The sequence below is a fragment of the Triturus cristatus genome, chromosome 1_2, assembly GCF_964204655.1.
Source record: "Triturus cristatus chromosome 1_2, aTriCri1.1, whole genome shotgun sequence".
Lineage (NCBI taxonomy): Eukaryota > Metazoa > Chordata > Amphibia > Caudata > Salamandridae > Triturus > Triturus cristatus.
This window is the reverse complement of record NC_140580.1, coordinates 322,756,080-322,779,579: the sequence shown is the minus strand read 5'-3', so window position 1 is coordinate 322,779,579 and position 23,500 is coordinate 322,756,080.

The window sequence follows — 23,500 nt, the reverse complement described above, 5'->3', positions numbered from 1 at the left end:
TCTGAGTGACCCAAGTAAACAAATGACAGCAGGTCCACCATTGCAGACTGCAGGAACAGTGCAAACTGCTCCAACACAACTGTGGCATCACCATGACTGGTAAAGTCACAGCACTATTTTTAATATATGTCAGGCACCCCGCAAGGTCTACTATAAGTGTTCGGGGAGCCGCAGACTAACATGGGCTAGCACCCTGAGGTTGCCAGCTCCATTATGGTCCGACTGAAGTATGTCATGTTTGGTATCAAGCAACTTGTCACAATACACTTGACCTTATTTGAAAGTCAAATTTAATGTGCTATTCACCCAGGTGGCTACCTTAGAGGTTGCCCACCTGGCTGCCCCAACCTTTCCTGTGCCCTGGCTGACAGCCTACAGCTGCTGCCACCAAGATAGGAATCTGACCCCCAGCCAGGTGGTGTGAATACTCCCAGGAGTCAGAAACAAAGGCTTTGCAGGGAAGGAGGTGACACCTCCCTCTCTGACAGGATGGATAGTGAAGTGGCACATCAAGTTGGTGAGCTTCAAAGCTTATCCAGGCTGCCTCCCAGAGGATAAGATAGCAACCCTCCTGCCACCAGGCACATTTGCTCCCGGGCAGGTGGAAAAATTAGGTAGTCAGGAGGTGTACACCCCCAGAAACATAGCCACACCCCTAGGGTGGGGTACCTGGTCTTTAAAGCCAAGGAAGGTTTCTGCCATTTTTAAAAGTGGCAGAATAGAGGGTTATGGGTAGAAAAGGTAACACAAACCACGGGATGTGTTCACCTCTGAGGTGGATTAACGCTAGGGCTAGTATCCTATTGGCTACTTGCACCGACATCCCTAACATTCCCACGGCATCTTCAACCCACCATGGCAGTGGCCCCGTTATCGAGCTTTTACATCAGTATCCTCACCAGTAAGACCAGCTCCCCTGCAACTCCAGGGTCAGCACCAGGGACAGCCAGGACAACTCTGCACCAGGACCCTATGAGCCATGTTAAATTAAACTGATTGTCATGGCCTGGTCCTGGGACCTGCATCACTTTAACCCCCAGACGAGTTTCACTTAACTCGTCCTGCAAGTGACCGATTGTCACTAGTGTTTTTCTCCATTGACTGCAACGTTAAAGTTTGTTGTAGTGAATTGTACTGATTTATTTTTCCTTCTAAAATCTATATTTCTGGTTATACTCATCCGATTGTGTTCATTTTGATGTCCAAATTGTTATTACAATCTGCTTTATTTTTATAAATTGGTGTTGGATTTCTTTCGAATCATGTCAATTACTTATCGTCCATGTTGGTACTTTGAAATTCTTGACACATGTTCCTCTAGTAAAGTATGACTGTTCTGTGCCACACTACCAGGACTGAGCTAGGGATTTATTAGTGTGAATCTAAAGGACCTATTTTGATGTATTCTGAGAGTATTGCATAGTGAAGCCTAACCATCCTCACTGCATAACACTCCACTTTCCTACACACAGCAAATGAGGAACGATTCAATGAGGAAACATGCCACAATTCTTTCGTTCCATGACAGCACAGATTTTAAATTAAGTTATTCAGATCTTTACTCACATATGGTGCCTAACACTCTATTTCTAGATAGTACTCAATTTGTAAATCGATTAAAAGTGCAATATATAGAAACTTTTTGCTCCACAAAGGGGTACACTTCAAAATACAGGCTATTCGGATAGTGTTCTGCTCGATTTTCCCGGCCTTCTTGTGTGAAAAAGTGATTGAATGTGACTTCAGTCTCTTACCATTCAAGTCTAAGGGTTAGAGTAGTGAATGGAGCCTATTTACTAGGCACTTCGACATGATCCTGTGCTCTGCCCCATAGATCAGGGCTTGCACACATAGCCTAGGGGATAGATTCGTTAGTATCAGGGATAACCTGTCCTGTAGTGAGGGTATTTCATGGAGCCGTGCTGAATTCAGGCCTGGTAGGCCTCAAACGGGAGAGACTCCATCTTTCTTTCTGCTCCGGCAGCTTGGGATGCTTCTAGGTCAAATGTAATGTTTTAGTTATGAGGTGTTATTAGCTTGGAGAGAACCGGTTCAGGCCGGCCCTTATCGAAGGATTGTATTTTTCTTCATGCCGAAGACACTACATCAGGCCGGCCGGCTGGGAAAGTGTCCTTGGTACGGGGAGGTACAAGAATTTGGTTGGCGGCAGGTTACGGGCCGGAATTTTCCATGAGGAAACGCACCTCTATATTAGTGAAAGTCTGAGGCAGTTACATGTTCAGTCCGTAGGCGGCATCTAGCCGTTAGCAGTAAAGCTACTACTTATTCCAGGGAAGACAGACGCCATCTTGAAGGCGGAGAAGAACCGAGAGACAGATACTCTCCTAGCAGAATAGCCAGAGAGGAGAGAGTAGCCGATAAGGAAGAGGTCCCAGTGACTCGGAGAAGGGTGAAGAGAACAGCGATTAGTGGTGCAGACATGTATCCGTGACTGCGGAGGTGTGACTTCCAGGCGAGCCGAGGCACAGACGAGAAGGGAACCTAGATGACCACTGAGTGCAGGCTACACACTACTAAGGTGATGTCGACCCTTTCTTATTAGAGTGTACAACTTAATCTTTCACTTTTCTTTGCAGGTTATGTGTTATATTGTAATGTTATGTGATTGCGTATGTAATGAGTAATAAAGTACCCAGTTTGTAGTGAACCAACATGTGCTGCGTGTTCTTGTATGAGAGGGTAGCCTATTCTTCTAGTCAGCTGCGGCTACATGAACAGATGTTAACCCTGATCAGGTAAGTGGTAACTGAATAAGGGAAAGAGGAGCCCCTCGAACCGGAGAACAGGCTATGCTCGAACTGGCAGTCCTTGTGTGATCTGATGAATAGTGAGACTGATTCCCTTTTGTATGTTATGGTGATTATAGGATGAACTGTCTGAGACTGCCGTCTGGGTAGAGAGGTCTGGATTCGTATGGGATCGCGAGGCCGCCACTTGTGATACTGTCGTATGGGCAGAGAGGTCTGGATTCGTATGGGATCGCGAGGCCGCCGATTGTGCTGAGACTGCTGTCTGGGTAGAGAGGTCTGGATTCGTATGGGATCGCGAGGCCGCCACTTGTGATACTGTCGTATGGGCAGAGAGGTCTGGATTCGTATGGGATCGCGAGGCCGCTGATTGTGCTGATACTGTCATATGGGCAGAGAGGTCTGGATTCGTATGGGATCGCGAGGCCGCCACTTGTGATACTGTCGTATGGGCAGAGAGGTCTGGATTCGTATGGGATCGCGAGGCCGCCACTTGTGATACTGTCGTATGGGCAGAGAGGTCTGGATTCGTATGGGATCGCGAGGCCGCCGATTGTGCTGAGACTGCCGTCTGGGTAGAGAGGTCTGGATTCGTATGGGATCGCGAGGCCGCCACTTGTGATACTGTCGTATGGGCAGAGAGGTCTGGATTCGTATGGGATCGCGAGGCCGCCGATTGTGCTGATACTGTCGTATGGGCAGAGAGGTCTGGATTCGTATGGGATCGCGAGGCCGCCACTTGTGATACTGTCGTATGGGCAGAGAGGTCTGGATCCATATGGGATCGCGAGGCCGCCGATTATAAGAGGTCCTGGTATGTATAGTAGGAATTCCCTGTCCTTAGGTGGTAGATATATGTGGTTGCACTATTGTAAATAGGCCCCAGGGAGGGGCTAACGTTCTGGCTGGGTTAGTGAGGCTCTGATGAGCGGGTTCTATCTGATCCGAAAACCCAAGCAGAACATTTGGCGTCACGAACCGTTTACAAAACCTGTGTGCATTGTGGTTGTATCGTGTTTGCTTTCGGCGCGTGCGTGGTTTCGTTTGTATATTATTTGTATATAATTGTGTGTGTAGTTTTTTTTTCTTCTCTCTTTCTCCTTTCTTCTTTTTTTTCTCTTTTTCTTTCTTTTCCGAGATGTTTTCTAGAAAGTCGAAATCTTCTTGGTTGCCCGTTGATATTCCCGGCTGGGATTCAACGCCTTATGAAGCCTTAGCCCGTGAGTGGGCTGATTCTACTGGTTTGAGTGAGAATTGGAATTCTTTTTTGGAGCTGGCGGAGCCGGCTAATGTGATTACTTGTTTACAGAAGGTGCCGGTATCTAAGGGTGATGAGCTTCCCGTTTTGGGGCGCAGAGGTTGGATTGTTCTGTCTGCGTACAGGATTCTGCATTTATTTATTTATTTATTTTATTTATTTATTTATGGGATTTTTAATGCGCAACTAATACCCTAGGGTGTCTAGGCGCAATGAGATTCTCTAGGATACACAAAATTGAGGACAGGAACTTATTGATTAAATAGCCAAGTTTTCAGAGCCTTACGGAAGGCAATGAGTGTTGGTGCTGTTTTAATATACAAGGGGAGTGTGTTCCACAGTATGGGGGTCGCTACCAGGAAGCGTCTATCTCCCCATGTGGCCGTTCTTGTTCGGGGAACATGCAATAGGTGGCTTGCTGCTGATCTTAGATTCTTTCCAGGTATGTACACCTGAAAAGCTTCCTTTAAGAACTTTGGTCCAGTCTGATGAATGGCCTTGTAGGCGATGCAGAGAGCCTTGAATTTAATTCTGCTCTCCACTCTTAGCCAATGTAGATGGCGTATGGCTGCTGAAGTAGAGTGTCGCCAAGGAATATTAAGCAGAATTCGTGCTGCCACATTTTGCACGGACTGCAATTTGTTCAGGATGTATTTGTGAGTGCTAAGGAAGAGGGCGTTTCCATAGTCCAGCTTCGAAAACACTAAGGTGGTAATCAGTGTTTTCCCTGCCGAAGCGGGTAGGTATGGCATGAGTTTTTTTATTTTCTTCAGCACGAAGAATGCAGCAGAGACCACCTTGTTGACATGATAACCAAAAGATAGCCTGTTATCAAAAATCACTCCCAAATTCCTAACCTTGACAGCTGGAATCGGGGGGGAGCCCATCTGACTGGGCCACCAAGTTGGAGACCATTCGGGGGAGATCTTACCGAAAGTCATAACTTCGGTTTTCTCTGCATTAAGTTTCAGGCAGTTACTGTGCATCCATGATTGTACATCCAGTAACCCCTCCTGAAACTTAGCTGCTACCACTGGACCGTTCTTGTGCACCGCCAGCACAAGCTGGGTGTCATCCGCGTAGGTAGTTAATCGCATCCCATGTGATTTAATAACCCTCGCCAAGTCCGCAACATAGATATTAAAAAGCGTGGGACTTAGCGAGGATCCTTGAGGGACTCCACAGGGCAGTTCAGAAGTGGGCGAGTAGTAGTTGCCCAGATTGACTGCCTGTTTGCGATTAACAAGGAAGGAGGCTATAAGGTCTTTAGCCAGATGACTAATTCCAAGGGCTGCGACACGGTCGACCAAGATGACGTGGTCGACCGTGTCAAAAGCAGCTGACAGGTCCAATAAGATGAGCACTGCAGCACCTCCCGAATCCATGATCTCTCGAATTTCATCCGAGGCCTTTATCAATGCTGTCTCAGTTCCGTGTCCCTTCCGGAACCCGAACTGAGTGTCATCTAAGAGCTTATGTTGTTCAATAAACTCAGAGAGCTGTTTATTCATTATTGCCTCCACTATTTTGGCAGGAAATGGAAGGCAGGCAATTGGCCTGTAGTTGGAAGTGATGGTAGGGTCTAAAGATGGCTTCTTAATCAGGGGTTTAACAATAGCCTTCTTCCAGGTCTGTGGATAGACACCTGTCCTAAAGATGGAGTTGCATATGTTGGTCAGCGGCTGGGTAACCACATTGTGTAGTTGGTTCATTATGGTCGGAGGACATGGGTCCAACGGAGAGCCTGATTTAATTTTGCCAACAAGTGCGTTGACCTGTTCTTCGGTAGCTGACTGAAACTGGGTAAAGGAAGGGTGCTTCAGTGCTGGTTGAATAGTTAAATCAGTGGTTCTTCCTACCGGCTCTTTAGAAAAAGTGGAGTAAATATCCATTACTTTAGTAGTAAAAAATGTGGCTAGGGCGGTACAGAATTCCTGCGAGTTCTCTATTGTGGAGCCAGCTGGAGGACTAGACAGAGAGTTCACCACCTGAAATAACATCCTAGCTGAGTTCTGGGCGTGCTCAATACGACCAGTGAAGAAAAGATTCTTTTGTGTGGTGATAGCTTTCTTATATATAGCCAGAGCACTTTTGTATTCTTGCTTAGCCAATGGACTATAGTGCTTTCTCCAGCGCCTTTCTAAATTTCTACAGAACTGACGCTGAAGTCGCAGCTCTTCTGTATACCACTGGGCAGATGGAGTGGTTCTATTGGGGCGATAAGTTTTTTCAGGAGCAACTTCGTTCGCTGCTTTTAAGATCCATTCCTGAAATTTAATGGACATAGTTTCAATATTGTCTCCGCTTTCTGGAGCAGATGACAGCAAGAGATTTGAGAGATGTGGTATGTCTGCGTTTTTCCACATCCGCGCCCCCACTGGTGCCCTATCTTTGGTCTGAGGGGGTTTGAGTGGTAGCATCCGGATCCTAAAAATAATGGCTTGGTGGTCAGACCAGATCAAAGGTAGTGTTGCTACCAACTCAATGCCATGGTCATTCGTAAACAGGCCATCCAGCGTGTGTCCGGCTTCATGCGTGGGGCCCTTCACCAGCTGCTGCAGTCCTATTGCCTGCATATCAGTAATAAGTTGGAGTGTATCTTTGTTTTCCAAGTTTTCCAAAGGAAAATTAAAATCCCCAAGAATTGTATAAGTCGGGGATTCTATTGCTGATTCCATAATTTCAATGAGTGCATCTAGAAATTTAGTTCGAGCTCCAGGTGGCCTGTACACCAGGGTTCCTTTAAACGCCTGTTTGTGTGTAAGATTAATAGTAAATGCGAGAGCTTCGCAATTGGTACTTAGAATGGGCTCAAATTTAGCGCGATAAGTGTCCCTATGAATAATGGCTAAGCCTCCGCCTCGCCCCGAGGCTCTATCTTGTCTAGCTACACTGTAACCTTCAGGAGTAGCTTGAACAAAGTCAGGGCCAGATGCATCATCTCCCCATGATTCTGTGATGAATAAGATGTCCAGTTCATGATTAATAATGCTCTCCCTAATGTCCAGACTATGTTTGGGGAGAGAGCGTGAATTAATGAGTGCAGCTCTAGTATACTGTGTCGCTAAGCGAGGAGCGCTGGCAGTTATAAAGGGGTGGTCTATAGTATTTGTCACAGACAGGGGAGGTGGCAGAGTATAAGAGCAACCTGCACATGATATGGGTGTGGATAATGAGTGTTTTAATAACGGAAGTACTTGACAAGACATACCCAGTCCTGTGTTCCATTCCTGCAGCTGTGTGGAAGTATAGCGTAGGGTGGAAGCTGTATGTAGGATACCAGCAGGACCAGGGGGAGTGGCCCTGGGCCCGGATCTGGCTCGGACGGGCGCAGACGGGCTTGTCTTAGGCGCGTCTTCGGCGCGCGCCCGCTGCGCTCGTCCGCTGCGCATCCTAGTCGAGCGAGGACTAAATAGCTCTCTCCCGGAAGTGGAGAAGAGCTAGACCGCGTCCCGACCCTGCCCCAAGATGGCGGCTGGTGCTCGTGGTCAAGTGCCCTATTCCCTTCGCTCTGGCAGGTCAGGTAGGCACCAAAATACTGTGCAAATCACGCTAGGGTTAGTGCAATATTAAAAGCATTGTTATCACAATTAAAAAGACGTTTTTTTTTAAATTTGTTCGTTTTTCCAGAATTCATTCAGCTTCTCTCTAAAATTCGTTTCTAACACCCTACAGGGTAACTGTGCAATTTCTAGTCTAAAATAACAGCGCTAGTGGGAGTAATCCGTTCCAGTTTCAAGAAATGTGTAAATGAGAATCAACAGAGCAGAGGGCTCGCTCGCTCTAAATAGCTCTCTCCCGGAAGTGGAGAAGAGCTAGACCGCGTCCCGACCCTGCCCCAAGATGGCGGCTGGTGCTCGTGGTCAAGTGCCCTATTCCCTTCGCTCTGGCAGGTCAGGTAGGCACCAAAATACTGTGCAAATCACGCTAGGGTTAGTGCAATATTAAAAGCATTGTTATCACAATTAAAAAGACGTTTTTTTAAAAATTTGTTCGTTTTTCCAGAATTCATTCAGCTTCTCTCTAAAATTCGTTTCTAACACCCTACAGGGTAACTGTGCAATTTCTAGTCTAAAATAACAGCGCTAGTGGGAGTAATCCGTTCCAGTTTCAAGAAATGTGCATGAGAGGTTGTTGAAGTTACAGAAATTGTATAAGGATGTGGAAGCGAACTTTGTTGAGATTCAGAATGCTCATACTTTGTTGCGGTGTCAAAATAAGTTGCTTGCTGACAAACTTGAGACGTACCAAACTATTGCCGAGAGGGCGGCTGTGCGAATTGCTCGTTATAAATACAAGAATCGGCGTGGTCGGGTTTCGACGCGAAAGGTGCGTCTGGTCGTGGCGAAAGCCGGACTGGATTGGAATCCTGATGAATGGGATGGTAATATCTGGAACTCGAGTGATTCTCCTTCCTCGGATGAGGAGTCTGCCAAGCGCGAGTCCTCTCGCTCCGGCCGTGATTGTAAGTCTGCTTCTTGCGCCTCTGATGGTGCACCCCGTGATTGCGCTCGTCCTTCGAGTGGGGTCGATGCTTCTTACACCGATTGTTCCTCTATGTGTACTGGTCGAGCTCCTTGTGATGCTCGTCCCGCGGTCTCGGTGCATCCAGTTTTTCGGCGGAAGTTGCAGCAGGCTCCCGGTGCTCCGAATGGTATTGCTTTAGACTCTTTGGAGGATTTTACTCAACAAGAAATTAGTGATATTTTGCAGCGATTTCGGCAGCGAGCTGGTGAGACCTTACTCACATGGATGGTGCGCCTTTATGAACTGGGCGCTGCTGGCATTATGTTGGATGTTGGCGATTGTTTGAAGTTTTGTTCCTTGAGTTCGGATTCTACTGTACAGGATCATTTTCGTAACTTTAATGGTGGTGGTCAAATTTCTTTGCTTCAATTGGCGACTGAGGGTTGTAATCAAAAATATCCTACTGAGTCTGACTGGCCTGTGAATGACAAACCGTGGTACACTTTGCGCGATGCTGCACAACGTCTCAAAGAGGAGGTGATGAAAACGGCAATTTTTCTGAATACTGCTGACAGGTTGCTTGATGGTTTGTTGACATCTTCTGTGCGGAATCGTATTATTCGTTCTTCCCCTGTTGCTTATAAGCAGGTCATGATGACTTTATTGATTAATCAGACTGGTAACATATTATCTATGGTGCTGGAATCGGTACGCCAACTCGGTGAGTTGGGTGAGTGGTTTACACCTGAACGGCAATCCCGGCCTGACACTCGTACTCCTGGTGACAATAAACTTACTAGACGTGATATGTTTTTTGGTCTTATGGCCGATGGTGTGCGGAAGGAGGACATTGACGGTGAGACTACTTCTCGTTTGTGGGAAATGTTTCGCAAACGTGGCTTGGATCGAAAGGAGGGTGCCCGGCGTGTTCGGACGACTGAGTGTGATCGTGGTTTTTCTGACGCTAGCGGTGATGACGACCGCCGTGGGCGCTCTGATCGTCGTGATGATCGACGTTCTGTACGTGATTTGTCCCCCCGTCGTGAGAGAGACAGAGAGAGAGAGGGGGAAAGAGAAAGGGGGAGAGATGATTATGTTAACAGCAGACGTAGAAATGATAGGGATCAATCCCCTGAGTTGAGAAGGAGAGAGGATCGACACAGATTGGCCGATCGAAACCTGCAGTACAATGCAGAGGACAGGAATCCATTTCGTAATGGAGATGGATATGAACAGGAGGTATCGATACCTGAGAAACGTGAGAGTCTTTATCCTGATTTATCCTGGTACACAGAACGCAGTAAAAATGACTAGGAAATAGGTCAAGCTCCAGTACACAGATGGGCTCACAGAGATAATAGACCCTATGTAGATATTGATATTTATTGGAGACATCGTAATATCCAAAGGGCCCGAGCATTGGTAGATACAGGAGCGGAGGCCACTCTTATTCATGGAAAATCAAAGAAGTTTAAAGGTCAGCCTTTTACAATTACCGGATTAGGTGGAAAGGAAACTCCCGCAGTTCAAACTTTACTTGAAATGAGAATAGGTAGAATTCCTAGAAAAGAATACTCTGTATTAGTGGTACCACTCTTAGAGTTCATAATTGGAATTGATATTTTGAAAGGAATGACTTTGCACTTAGATGATGGATGTTACCAATTTGGAACTAAACATTATATATCGTCCAGGCCTGTACGGGTTGGTCGTTTAAGAATGCCCCCCATAAAAGTTCCCCAGGCGACAAAAGTGGTTCGTCAGAAGCAGTATCGTATTCCAGGTGGTCATGAAGAGATTAGTACCACTATTCAGGAGTTGGTGGATGCAGGAGTTATAACCCCAGTTACTTCTGCTTGGAATAATCCTGTTTGGCCTGTACGTAAGAGTGATAATTCTTGGCGCATGACTGTTGATTATCGAGAATTGAATAGACACACACCCTCTTTGACTGTTGCAGTACCGGATGTTATTACCCTAATTGAAAGAATCCAAAAACATCCAGGTACATGGTATGCGTCCATTGATATTGCTAATGCTTTCTTTTCGATTCCGATTGCCCCTGAGTGTCAGGAACAATTCAGTTTTACGTGGAACGGGCATCAGATGACGTTTAGAAGTCTTCCCCAGGGCTATGTGCATAGTCCTACGATATGTCACCGGCTGGTGGCAGAGCATCTGGCTGAGGTACCGGTTCATCCGCAAATTCAGATATGTCACTATATTGATGATATTTTGATCCAAGGCGAAACCCAAGAGGAAGTTCAGACCCAACTGGACAGAGTCATTGAGTGCCTGCGTGAGAAAGGTTGGGAAATCAACCCGGATAAATTACAAGGTCCGTCCCAGGCTGTGAAATTTTTGGGTATTAATTGGCATGAGGGGCACCGAGAAGTGATCCCTCAGGTTAAACAGAAAATTCTTGATTTTGCAGTTCCGAGGAATAGGAAAGAAGCCCAAAGCTTCATTGGTTTGTTTGGTTTTTGGCGCCAGCATATTCCTCATTTGAGTCAAATATTGGCCCCTTTGTACCAGGTCACTCGTAAAAAGATTGCATTTGAATGGGATAAACCACAGCAAGATGCGTTCAGTCTGGCAAAAGAAGCAATTCAGCATGCTCTGGATTTATGGCCTGTATGTGATGGTGATGTGGATTTGAATGTGTCTGTACAAGGCCTTTATGCGAATTGGAGTTTGTGGCAGAAACAAGGCAAGAGTAGAGTACCGTTACGTTTCTGGACCAAAAAGTTACCTGATGCTGGTGAGCGTTATACACCTTTTGAGAAACAGTTACTTGCATGTTATTGGGCTCTGGTGGATACCGAGCAATTGACTTTGGGACATGATATAGTTTTGCGACCTGAAATTCCTATCATGCAGTGGGTTATGAGTTCGCCGAAAACTCACCGAATTGGACACGCTCAAGAGGCGAGTGTGATTAAATGGAAATGGTATATACAAGACAGGGCACGTGTGGGACAAAAAGGAGTTGCATCTTTGCATGAGCAGGTGGCGCGGGCGCCATCGACTGAGACTGAGAGTGAATGTTCCGTACCTTTAGTACAGGAGTCTCCTGTTAAGTGGGGTAGACCTTTTGATGATTTGTCGGCGGAGGACAGAAACCATGTCTGGTTTACGGATGGTTCAGCAAGGTTCATAGGGACGAAACGGCATTGGAAGGCGGTGTCCTATAATCCGATCACACAAAAATTGCTGAGCACAACTGGTGAGGGTAAGAGCAGTCAATTTGCTGAACTCTATGCTGTTTATCAAGTTCTGAAACAAGAGTTACCTGGCACATGTCATATTTTCACCGATTCTTGGTCTACTGCCAATGGACTGGCAGTTTGGTTACCGACTTGGCATTCCCATAGTTGGAAAATCCATTCAAAAGAACTGTGGGGAAAAGAATTATGGCATGAGATTTGGGAAATGCTCCCACAGAGTACTGTTACAATCTTCCATGTGGATGCTCATACCCCGATAGACTCTCTTGACAAATTCTTTCATAACATTGCAGATGAGAAATCTAAAATTGCTGAGGCAGTGGTGGACAGGCAAGATTCTGATATTGCGGGATTGGCGAAATGGGCCCACCAGAAAGCGGGACACTTTGGAGAGAAAGCCACTAGCAGGTGGGCTGCTGATCGAGGAATTTATATTCCCCTAGATTTAATCAAAAATGTTATTCTACATTGTCCCATTTGTCAGCATATCAGGCAGCGCAAAGTGCCCCAAACTGTTAAAGGTCATTTACATCGCGGGAAATTGCCCGCTCAAATTTGGCAGATTGATTACATTGGTCCACTTCCTATGAGTAGGAATTGTCAATATGTTTGCACCATTGTTGATACATACAGTGGCCTGTTGGTGGCCCTTCCCTGTAAGCAAGCTACCCAATTGAATACTATTCAAACATTGGAATTGATTATGATGTATTATGGTGTGCCATTCCAAATTCAATCTGATAATGCATCCCATTTTCGTGGAAGATTGGTACAGGAATTCTGTGAGGAAAACAATATTGAATGGGTGTTTCATATACCATATTATCCACAGGCCTCGGGTCTTGTGGAGAGGTTGAATGGACTGCTGAAAGATCAGTTACGTAAATTAACAGATGACAAGTATAAGAATTGGCGAGACTTTTTGCCTCAAGCGCTATTGATTTTGAATAACCGTCCTTTTCTAAATGCTGAATCCCCACTTATGCGTTTGTTTCCTCCGAATGTTGATGCTAAGCCCAATGAAATCAGAGAGACTGTGATGTACTGGGAGATTACTCCCGGAGCTTTGGCTCCATGTAGAGCGACCCCAGGGTCGGCAGGTTTAGACTTGCATGCCATGGATGACACCGTTATAAAAAGTAAGGATCGAGTCATCATTGAAACTGGTGTTGGTGTTCATATACCAACTGGGAATTTCGGATTAATCGCCCCTAGATCGGGGCTGGCTGTAAAAGGCATTCAGGTGCTTGGAGGAATCATTGATAGTGATTATTAGGGAGAGATTAAGGTGCTCCTGCTGAATAGCAGTGAGGTTGACTTACTGATACATCAAACTGACCGAGTGGCTCAATTGCTAATAATGCCTGTTTTCAGTGGTGAGATCACAAAAGGCACTGCCCCAACGTTGCTAACTGTACGAGGCCAGAAAGGTTTTGGCTCCACAGATAATCCTGGGGCCAGAGTTTGGGTGCAGTCGCCTAAGAATCCCCCTGAACAAGCAGAAGTCATTGCAACCGGTCAAGACAACACCATTTTAGTTATGAGACCAGGGAAAGATAGCTGGGAAGCAGTCCCGGCTGACAAATGTTACTTACGAGAATGAATAATGCCTGTATTTGATTCTCTTTCAGATCATTCTTTGGACTGTTGCTGCGGGATGTGTCGGCGTTGGACTCCTTTTGGGCTGGTACGACGAGAGAGGAGGGATCCCATCAACCCAGGCTGAGTTGAGAACCCGAGTGTCGCGTTCCTTCGCTGCGTGGGATTCGTCGTCGAACTTTTGGACTACGTTAGCCAAACAAGTGACTAAAGCCCCTCATTTCTGCTTGGAACCGATGAGATCGGTGACTGACATTCTAGCGACTTGTTTAGTTGCTGTCCCTGCTTCATTGGAGACTTTGACTCATATTTTCAATATATCGAATGCTCGCCCCAATGTTCTTCTGGGCGATTTTGCTACCCATGAGTATTGCCCCTTGTGTACTGTACTGTCAGACCCGATACCCCCCATCCAGTCCCAAATAGTTACCTATAATATCACACAGGGTGATTTGTGTTTTTTCATTACTTGTGATCCTAGTGCGATTTCTGAATGTATGCGTTTAAGATTGAAAGGTGCCACTTCATTCACCGCTCATGAACGAACTTTGTGCCTTCAAAGGACGCCGAAAACATGTACTTCTGTTCAGAATGACATGACTTGCAAGAGTATGGTAGTTACCCCCAGTCATTATCGCACGATGTTACTACCTGCCGGATGGCTTTTCTCATGTGGTAATACTTCCTGGCCATATATCCCCGCAAATATTTCTGGAGGCCCTTGTGCCATTACTAGACTGAGCTTGTTAATGTTTTCATCACATCCGAATGCCAACTCTCGTGTGATTCGAGATACAGTGAGGTTACAGGAGGATTGTGACTCATCTTTGCATTTATATTCCAAGTCTGAATACCTTAGCCTGGCTGTTTCAATTGTTGGTGTTCCTGCTTTGGCAGTTTATAATGCCAAATCTATTGGGAAAATGGCCTGCTGGATGGTAAAATCCATTAATCATACTTCTACAGTCCTGTCTGACATGCTATTAGACGCCCAGGGTGAACGTAGAGCTATCTTGCAAAATCGAGCTGCCATTGATTATCTTTTGCTTAAACATGGACACGATTGTTCTGATTTTGAGGGTCTTTGTTGTTTTAACTTGTCTGATCATACAAAATCCATTCAAGCTCACATTGATAAACTACATGACTTGACAGAAGAAGTTAGAAAACACATTGACCAGGGCTGGTTTGACTGGCTCTTTAATTGGTTACCTGATTTGCATACGTTACGTCAGATATTAGGAGGTATTCTGGTTACTATCGGCATTTTGATTTCTATCTGTTGCTTTATTCAGTGTATTCCTTCACTACTTCAATTCTGCACACCTGGTACTAGACATAGATCAGTTAGTCTTGTTTCATATTATTCTTCCACAGATATTAGTTCTGTTTAATGAATGTATAATAGACTGAAGTCAAGGGTGAAATGTTCTGCTCGATTTTCCCGGCCTTCTTGTGTGAAAAAGTGATTGAATGTGACTTCAGTCTCTTACCATTCAAGTCTAAGGGTTAGAGTAGTGAATGGAGCCTATTTACTAGGCACTTCGACATGATCCTGTGCTCTTCCCCATAGATCAGGGCTTGCACACATAGCCTAGGGGATAGATTCGTTAGTATCAGGGATAACCTGTCCTGTAGTGAGGGTATTTCATGGAGCCGTGCTGAATTCAGGCCTGGTAGGCCTCAAACGGGAGAGACTCCATCTTTCTTTCTGCTCCGGCAGCTTGGGATGCTTCTAGGTCAAATGTAATGTTTTAGTTATGAGGTGTTATTCGCTTGGAGAGAACCGGTTCAGGCCGGCCCTTATCGAAGGATTGTATTTTTCTTCATGCCGAAGACACTACATCAGGCCGGCCGGCTGGGAAAGTGTCCTTGGTACGGGGAGGTACAAGAATTTGGTGGGCGGCAGGTTACGGGCCGGAATTTTCCATGAGGAAACGCACCTCTATATTAGTGAAAGTCTGAGGCAGTTACATGTTCAGTCCGTAGGCGGCATCTAGCCGTTAGCAGTAAAGCTACTACTTATTCCAGGGAAGACAGACGCCATCTTGAAGGCGGAGAAGAACCGAGAGACAGATACTCTCCTAGCAGAATAGCCAGAGAGGAGAGAGTAGCCGATAAGGAAGAGGTCCCAGTGACTCGGAGAAGGGTGAAGAGAACAGCGCATAGTGGTGCAGACATGTATCCGTGACTGCGGAGGTGTGACTTCCAGGCGAGCCGAGGCACAGACGAGAAGGGAACCTAGATGACCACTGAGTGCAGGCTACACACTACTAAGGTGATGTCGACCCTTTCTTATTAGAGTGTACAACTTAATCTTTCACTTTTCTTTGCAGGTTATGTGTTATATTGAAATGTTATGTGATTGCGTATGTAATGAGTAATAAAGTACCCAGTTTGTAGTGAACCAACATGTGCTGCGTGTTCTTGTATGAGAGGGTAGCCTATTCTTCTAGTCAGCTGCGGCTACATGAACAGATGTTAACCCTGATCAGGTAAGTGGTAACTGAATAAGGGAAAGAGGAGCCCCTCGAACCCGGAGAACAGGCTATGCTCGAACTGGCAGTCCTTGTGTGATCTGATGAATAGTGAGACTGATTCCCTTTTGTATGTTATGGTGATTATAGGATGAACTGTCTGAGACTGCCGTCTGGGTAGAGAGGTCTGGATTCGTATGGGATCGCGAGGCCGCCACTTGTGATACTGTCGTATGGGCAGAGAGGTCTGGATTCGTATGGGATCGCGAGGCCGCCGATTGTGCTGAGACTGCCGTCTGGGTAGAGAGGTCTGGATTCGTATGGGATCGCGAGGCCGCCACTTGTGATACTGTCGTATGGGCAGAGAGGTCTGGATTCGTATGGGATCGCGAGGCCGCCGATTTTGCTGATACTGTCGTATGGGCAGAGAGGTCTGGATTCGTATGGGATCGCGAGGCCGCCGATTGTGCTGATACTGTCGTATGGGCAGAGAGGTCTGGATTCGTATGGGATCGCGAGGCCGCCACTTGTGATACTGTCGTATGGGCAGAGAGGTCTGGATTCGTATGGGATCGCGAGGCCGCCGATTGTGCTGAGACTGCCGTCTGGGTAGAGAGGTCTGGATTCGTATGGGATCGCGAGGCCGCCACTTGTGATACTGTCGTATGGGCAGAGAGGTCTGGATTCGTATGGGATCGCGAGGCCGCCGATTGTGCTGATACTGTCGTATGGGCAGAGAGGTCTGGATTCGTATGGGATCGCGAGGCCGCCACTTGTGATACTGTCGTATGGGCAGAGAGGTCTGGATCCGTATGGGATCGCGAGGCCGCCGATTATAAGAGGTCCTGGTATGTATAGTAGGAATTCCCTGTCCTTAGGTGGTAGATATATGTGGTTGCACTATTGTAAATAGGCCCTAGGGAGGGGGTAACGTTCTGGCTGGGTTAGTGAGGCTCTGATGAGCGGGTTCTATCTGATCCGAAAACCCAAGCAGAACGGATAGTTATTGGCATGTCGTGCCTAGCAATTTTAGGTTGAGTCTACCGGCTGGCAGAAGCATATTGAGGGCTTACCAAGAACATACAGCGGTTTGCAGCTCACCCTTTGCTTACCATTTGTTGATTTTACTGTCACTTATTTACCTGCATCTTATTAGTGCCCCAGATTGTCAATCATGTCTTTGTCCCTCCCATCAAGCATAGCCTCTTTACCAACTCTTTGACTGGCTGGCTATTATGTTTCCACTGTTTGCCTTTGGGGAACTACTTTTTTATTTTTGTTCAAGCACTGCATGAGTGTGCATGCATTTTCCAGCTATCTACCCTGCATGCTTTTCTCCCCACTCAATGTTACTTTTTGTCACCCATATGTTTCCCTCCCCCACTCTCACTCATTTCACACCCACACTGATTTTGCACTCTTCTGCAGCCTTCTACTCCACAACTGTCCACATTGTTTTCTTTTGCTTGTGTTGCGTCTCCCCACACTTTTCTCTTTTTTTTAAGCGCTTTCATCCTGCTTTTTAAAACACAGCCCTTACCTTCTTTTTATTTTTTAAACCTTACTGATCCATCTTAGATCAGTAAAGAAAAAGAATACAATTGCTGATGTCATTTTCAAGGAGTGCACGTGTGCTGAATACATGTGACAGCAAGCTGGTAATTACAACACAATCTCCTTGTAAAGTTGTCAAAGATTTTTCTCCATTGATTTTATAGACCTTTGTTGAAATCACTATAAGGAAGAAGACATCAACAATACATTTCTAGCTTGTGAAGCCAATGTGACTCCACAATAAGAACCAAGAATCTCCAGGTAGAGTTAAATGATTTTATTTTGGATAACCAACCAATCCAGTATGTAATCAAACCAAGAATAAGTTCAAAAGATACAACAATACAACAGATAAGCTGAATTATCTCAGTAGATTAAGTCGTAACAAAATGAGATACAGAATAGTGATAGCCTCAATTATAAAGAAACAGATTAAAGCAAACAGGTGTTCCATCAAGAAACTTCCTTTCTCTCTTCCAAACATAAGTAAGATCGTCTACCAAGGATCTCTAATTAGGGAGCAGAGAAGGTGTTAGCATAATCAGACTTCAGTAGAAGTCTTGGAAAACGGAGATGAGTGTTCAGCATAAAGCTTCACACTTGCAAGACTGAGGGAAGCTGAGAGGTCTGTACCTCTTGAAGTCTAAAGTTAGTCTGCTGCTTTCTAACAGCGTGGACCCCAATTAAAAAGTTACAGGAGATTCAGAAGTGTCCTTATCTCCTTTCCCACCACCAGGAACCAACCAAATCATTACGCAAGACAGCATCTGCAACATCCTTTCAGTTTCCCATCTCATCAAAACTTAAATGCTAATTCTCAACCTTGAACATCTCTCTGTCCTGGTACTTGATGAACAGAAGGCTTTTTCAGCAATTAACTCTCCACATTCACTGCCAAGTTTTTCCCTCCTGACCTCACAATTAGTAGTCTAATATAAACATTAAGCCTTTCTCTAACTAACGAGAATCAAAGCAATGTACCTGCAAGGAAAGAGAGATCATGCTGGCAAGGCAAAATGCACATCAAGTGAGGCCTGTAGTCAGGCTAAGTTTAACTGAGCATTTAATATGCACTTCAAATACATGGTTATACATACACACGTGTAACTTTAAGAATATGTGTAAAACGTGAATAAAAGAGTACATGATTGCATGTTCCAACTGAATATTAGTGTACACGTAGATAAATCTCTATTACCTACAATGGTTTCAGTCCATTTAAATGCTTCACACACGTTAATGAAGTTAAGGCACACAATGAATATAAGTCAGTTATGGATATATAATTACATAATTGAAATATGTAAGGGTGGAGCCTAAATAGTGCTGCTCCAATGCCCCCTCTGATGGCAGAACTAGACATCACAAACAACACATAAATCTTATCAGATGACACCTGCTCAAAACCCTGATATTTTCAACGTCTTTCGTCTAGAGTTTTTTAGAAGTTTAATTTCATCATAAAGTCATCATAAATGGCATACAGCAGACCTGAGCCCCACTCAAGACAAAATGCATCTCCTTAGAAACTCCAATGCACAGTAGGGCTGACATTGCATGTTCTCTGCAGTGACAAACTGATGTAACAAAGGTTCTCCCCTGTCGCGGAAGAGACCTTGCACCACATGGGGATGGAGGCGCCATTTGTGATCCACTAGGTATCAACTGCAGAGATAGTCCTCCCTTGTGTTCAAAGAACCTGCTAGGTGTTGTACAACCAGGAAAATGTCTTGACATTCCAGCCATGTTCAGTGATGCAAGGCCTTGTGATACAGAGACAATTACCCCACTACCCCCTGCTTATTGCAAAACCACATAACCGTGGAATTGTCAGTGAACAGCTTAACCAATCTCCCCTTGATGGAGGGTAGGAAGGCTTTAACTGCCAGGTGAATTGATCTGAGCTCCAACAAGTTAATGAGAACCTGAGACTCCACCTGAGACCAGAGTCCTCTGATCTCCAACTCACTCAGATGTCGCCCTAACCCACAAGGGACGCATCTGTCATCACTGTGAGGTCTGAGTGGGGAAGGGAGAGGGGCCTACAACTGACCTAATTGCAGTTTATCAGCCATAGCTGATGGTCCTTTGCACTTCCCTTCAATATCTGAACCAGGTCGGAGAGATTCCCTTGATGCTGTGCCGAGCCCACAAATGCCAGTGGGCCTGCTTTACTAGCAGGGTGTAGAAGGCAATGAGAGCCTTCGAATACGCCTCACAGAAATCCAGGATAGAGGCTGAATCATCAGGATCATAGCATGAATATCCTGGACTCGATGCTCAGGAAGGTAGGCGCGGAACTACACTGTCTCCAGAATGGCTCTGATGAAAGGGAGTGTCTGAGAGGAAGTCATGTGTGACTTCTGCACTATTATAGTGAACCCCGGCAAATGGAAGAGGTCCTCTGTAGTCTGGGAGTGGTCGACGACTGCCTGGGGTGATCCCGCTTTCCACAGCCAGTCTTTGAGGTATGAGAATCCAAGTCTCTATCAGATTACATACATTTCACCAGCAACAGCTCATGAGGAACCATAATTCAGCAACCAATATATACATCATGTCCTCACACATATCATAGATTACATCACAAATTGCATCAATGCAACCAAAGATTTGATCGATCATTTTGCAATGTATGTATTATATAGTGTCAGAAAATGGAAATCTGTAGTTATGGTAACATTGGTAAATGTATTCCTTTCATGTATTGGTACGAAACGTTTATGGGGAAAAAAGTGTCCTTGCACCTCAGATTGAATCTTTAAAATTTCAGGCTGATTTATGAAGTTAAACTTTATTGGTGAAGTCCCAAATTTCCATTTCTCATTCTCAATAACCAATGAAATTTTGGTCATTAAAAAGTGCTGAACTAATTTACACCCAATTTAGATTCAATATAGAATTTGGCTCAACATAGGCTCCAGCGAATGCTTTGTTGCAAATCCATGTGACTGTTTTTTAGACAATTGCAAACATGTGGGGATATATTGTCAGCTGGGTTTGTGACCGGGTCCACAAACAGAAACTTGAATGGAAATATAACCTGCTTTGCCTCGATCCAGAAAGTCCTGTTCAGCATCTTAGGCTCACGAAGACGAGGCGTACCGAAAGTGTCCCACAGGTGATGCCGACACACCACGCGAACCACCCAGCAGTCTAGTGCTGGCCGGGAAGGAGTCCATGACGTCATCAGCAGAGGTCAGCCTAGAAGTGGACAGGGAGGCCAGCCAGGAGGAGGTGAATGTGGAGACGAGTGTAGAGAGAGAGCGAAGGAGACGGCGAGCGAGAGAGACCAGTTCGAGAAGGAAGAGGGAGTCAAACACCACGGAAGAGAGAACAACGAGTAGAGAGCAGTATATACCGTGACTGAGTCCGGCGGCCCACAGAGAGGAGCAGACGACCCGGGTCCCGACGCCACGGCCCTGGACACAGGTCGTGGCTTAAGGCAAGTGACTTTGAGAGGGTCGTTTTGGTGGGGATGGTGGGGAGGTATGAAGAGGTAGAGCACAAGTGTCATTGTATGTTCTGCACTGCGGGCATCATCCTCACATTTCCCCTCCCTCACATCTCGACAACCGGTGGAGGTAGCACTGCGTGTTTAAGATAGAGAATCCTCGATAAAACAAGACTTTGTTTTTTTTTCTTCTTTTTCCTACAATCCCCGCATCGTGGCTCGAGAGACAAGCCGTGTTGTCCCTGGACTCCAAGACTTAAAAGACTTCCTAAGGGAGGACTCCGAACATAACCTTGTGGAACAAGAAGGGAACACAAGGAAAGACTTTTCTTTTCCAGGGTACTTTTGTTTTGTTTCCAATAGCTGGCATTTCCACCAAAGGACTACAGAAAGAAAAATAAAGGAATCAAAAGGATAGTCTATATCCCTGTCGCTTCTGGTGTATTCTTCTACCAAACAATTCCCCCTCCCCCCCCCTTGTTACACTACTACCTTAAAGCATCTGATTGACTTAGAACCCCCACAAATTTCCCCTCAGCCAGCCATGAACAGGTTCGTGAAAATGTTCCCTGGAGCAAAAATCATATATAAAAAAATTACTTTCCGAAGGTTGTGGTCTTCCAGCCTGTTGACAGCTCCATTGTGGTGTCCAATTAACTAACAGCAATGTTTGCGTTGCCATTTTTTGTGCTATTATTTCCTCCTGTCCACTTATAAATCCTCAGAAGCAGGGCAGCCTTGGCATCTTGATGTAATGTGGACTCCTTTTTACATTGGATGTCGGAGAGCCTATGCTTGAAAATAGAAAGTCAGGATCACATCTGCTCTGGCCACTCTCTATGGTCTGAAAGCTCCTGGCTAATAATTACATTGGAATCCAAGACACTTTGTAAGACATTAGGAGACCAGATAACAGCTGACCCTTCCTGCTACAATGTAAAATGGGTAGAGCAACACAAAGTGCACATAAACGACCATGCTTACCTTACCGGAACACATAACAAGCATTGAAAATGCAATAGGTCTCGCCTTTGATTAAGTTAAAACCATTTGCTTTGCTAATGATATTATATAGCAAAGCAAATGGCTTTAACTTAATGAAAGGCGAGACCTATTGCATTTTTAATGCTTGCAGTAATCAATGTTGGGTGGAGGGGAAGGGGGTTTCTTGTGCCCTCCCTGCCTTCCAAAGGGGATCTAAATAAGCCACGTGCGTACATCCCCTTTTCAAGGCGGATACCAGTCTTGAAATGTTCCTGAAATGTGGTGCATTAATGCTAGACGTTCTTTTGAAGTAAACTTTGCTACGTCCTACTGTAAGGGAAGTGTCTGTGACTCTCATTGCGTGGGGAGGAGTGGGGCAGTTGGTATTGGGGATTAAGCCACCGCGCAAGTAAAACTACCCCTGTGTGTAGCGTCAGCCGCACCTTCCTGCAGGCCTCGCAGCGCGAGGTTTATTCACTTAATTACATCCGATTATTTTGAAGCTGATTTGATTCCACTCAAATCTTCTCTTTGAGGAACGTGAGGGCTCCAGGGTAGAAAGATCCGCACCGACCCCCAGACAGATCCAGGGCTGCACTGCTGCTGCTGCAGACACGCGCCCAAGTGTATGCAGACTGTGGAGAGAGAGAAGATCTTGGGGAGAGGGGGGGAGGGAGGGGGACGGCAAAGAGGAGGTGACAGGATGTGATGCAACAAGAGGATGCTTGGGCGCGGGTGGTGAGAGTGAGGGAGGAGGGAGGGGGTGAGTGGGGAGGGAGGGCGAGAGACAATGAAAGCGAGAGGGAGAGATGGAAGAAGGGAAGTATGAGTAAAAGAAGATAAAGGTGGAAAGGGGAAAAAGCGCAGAGTAGAAAGAAATTAGAATAAAATTAATAAAAAGAGAGCAGAGAGATGGATGTAGAGATAAACAATGTTAGACGAGAGAGCGGGACGAAGAGGTCATACAATTTTTTTATTGATTTATGCGTTTTGACATAGCGCGGACTTTACCCAAAGGTGTCAGAGCACTTCACAATAGGAACAGTAACGTTACATGAGGAGAAAATTACAAGTGGGCATGTTACAAAAGCAAACGTTACGTTACATGAGGAAAAAGTGACAATACAATGTAGAGGAGCGAGGGAAGAAAAATAGGTGGGAGACAAGGAGTGAGAGAAAGAGGAACGACGGAGAGTGTGAGACGAGAGGAGGCTTGGGGTGGAGAGAAGGAAGAAGAGCCGAACAGAAGGGGGCAATAGAGAGATGAAGGAAAATAGACATGGCGAGAAAATAAGAGGGGGGAAGACAGAGAGCACAAATTGAGGTGCACCACTGAGGTGCAGTATGGGGGGAGACCGTGAGAGATGCGGCGGTGGGGCTGTTGAGAGAGAGAAAGAGCGAAAGCGAAGGATGTGACATAAATGGTCTGCCCTATACAGACCGTACGCTCCTCAGATCTGCAGCATACATGATAGCCTCAGACAAAGGTGCTCGAATGGCACGTGCACACACGGAGGTCCTTACTGCCATTCCATATCTAGGCACAAACGGGATGCCATCCCTTATAACGTAAAGGGTGCATATTAATACCTGTCAGATATCACTCCTTACGGAAGAACCTGTGATTTGATGCGTAACAACCTCTCGTACTGAACACCACCGGCTCCAACGCAGGGGGAGAGGAAAACGCATCTGTCCCTCTATCCAAGTCC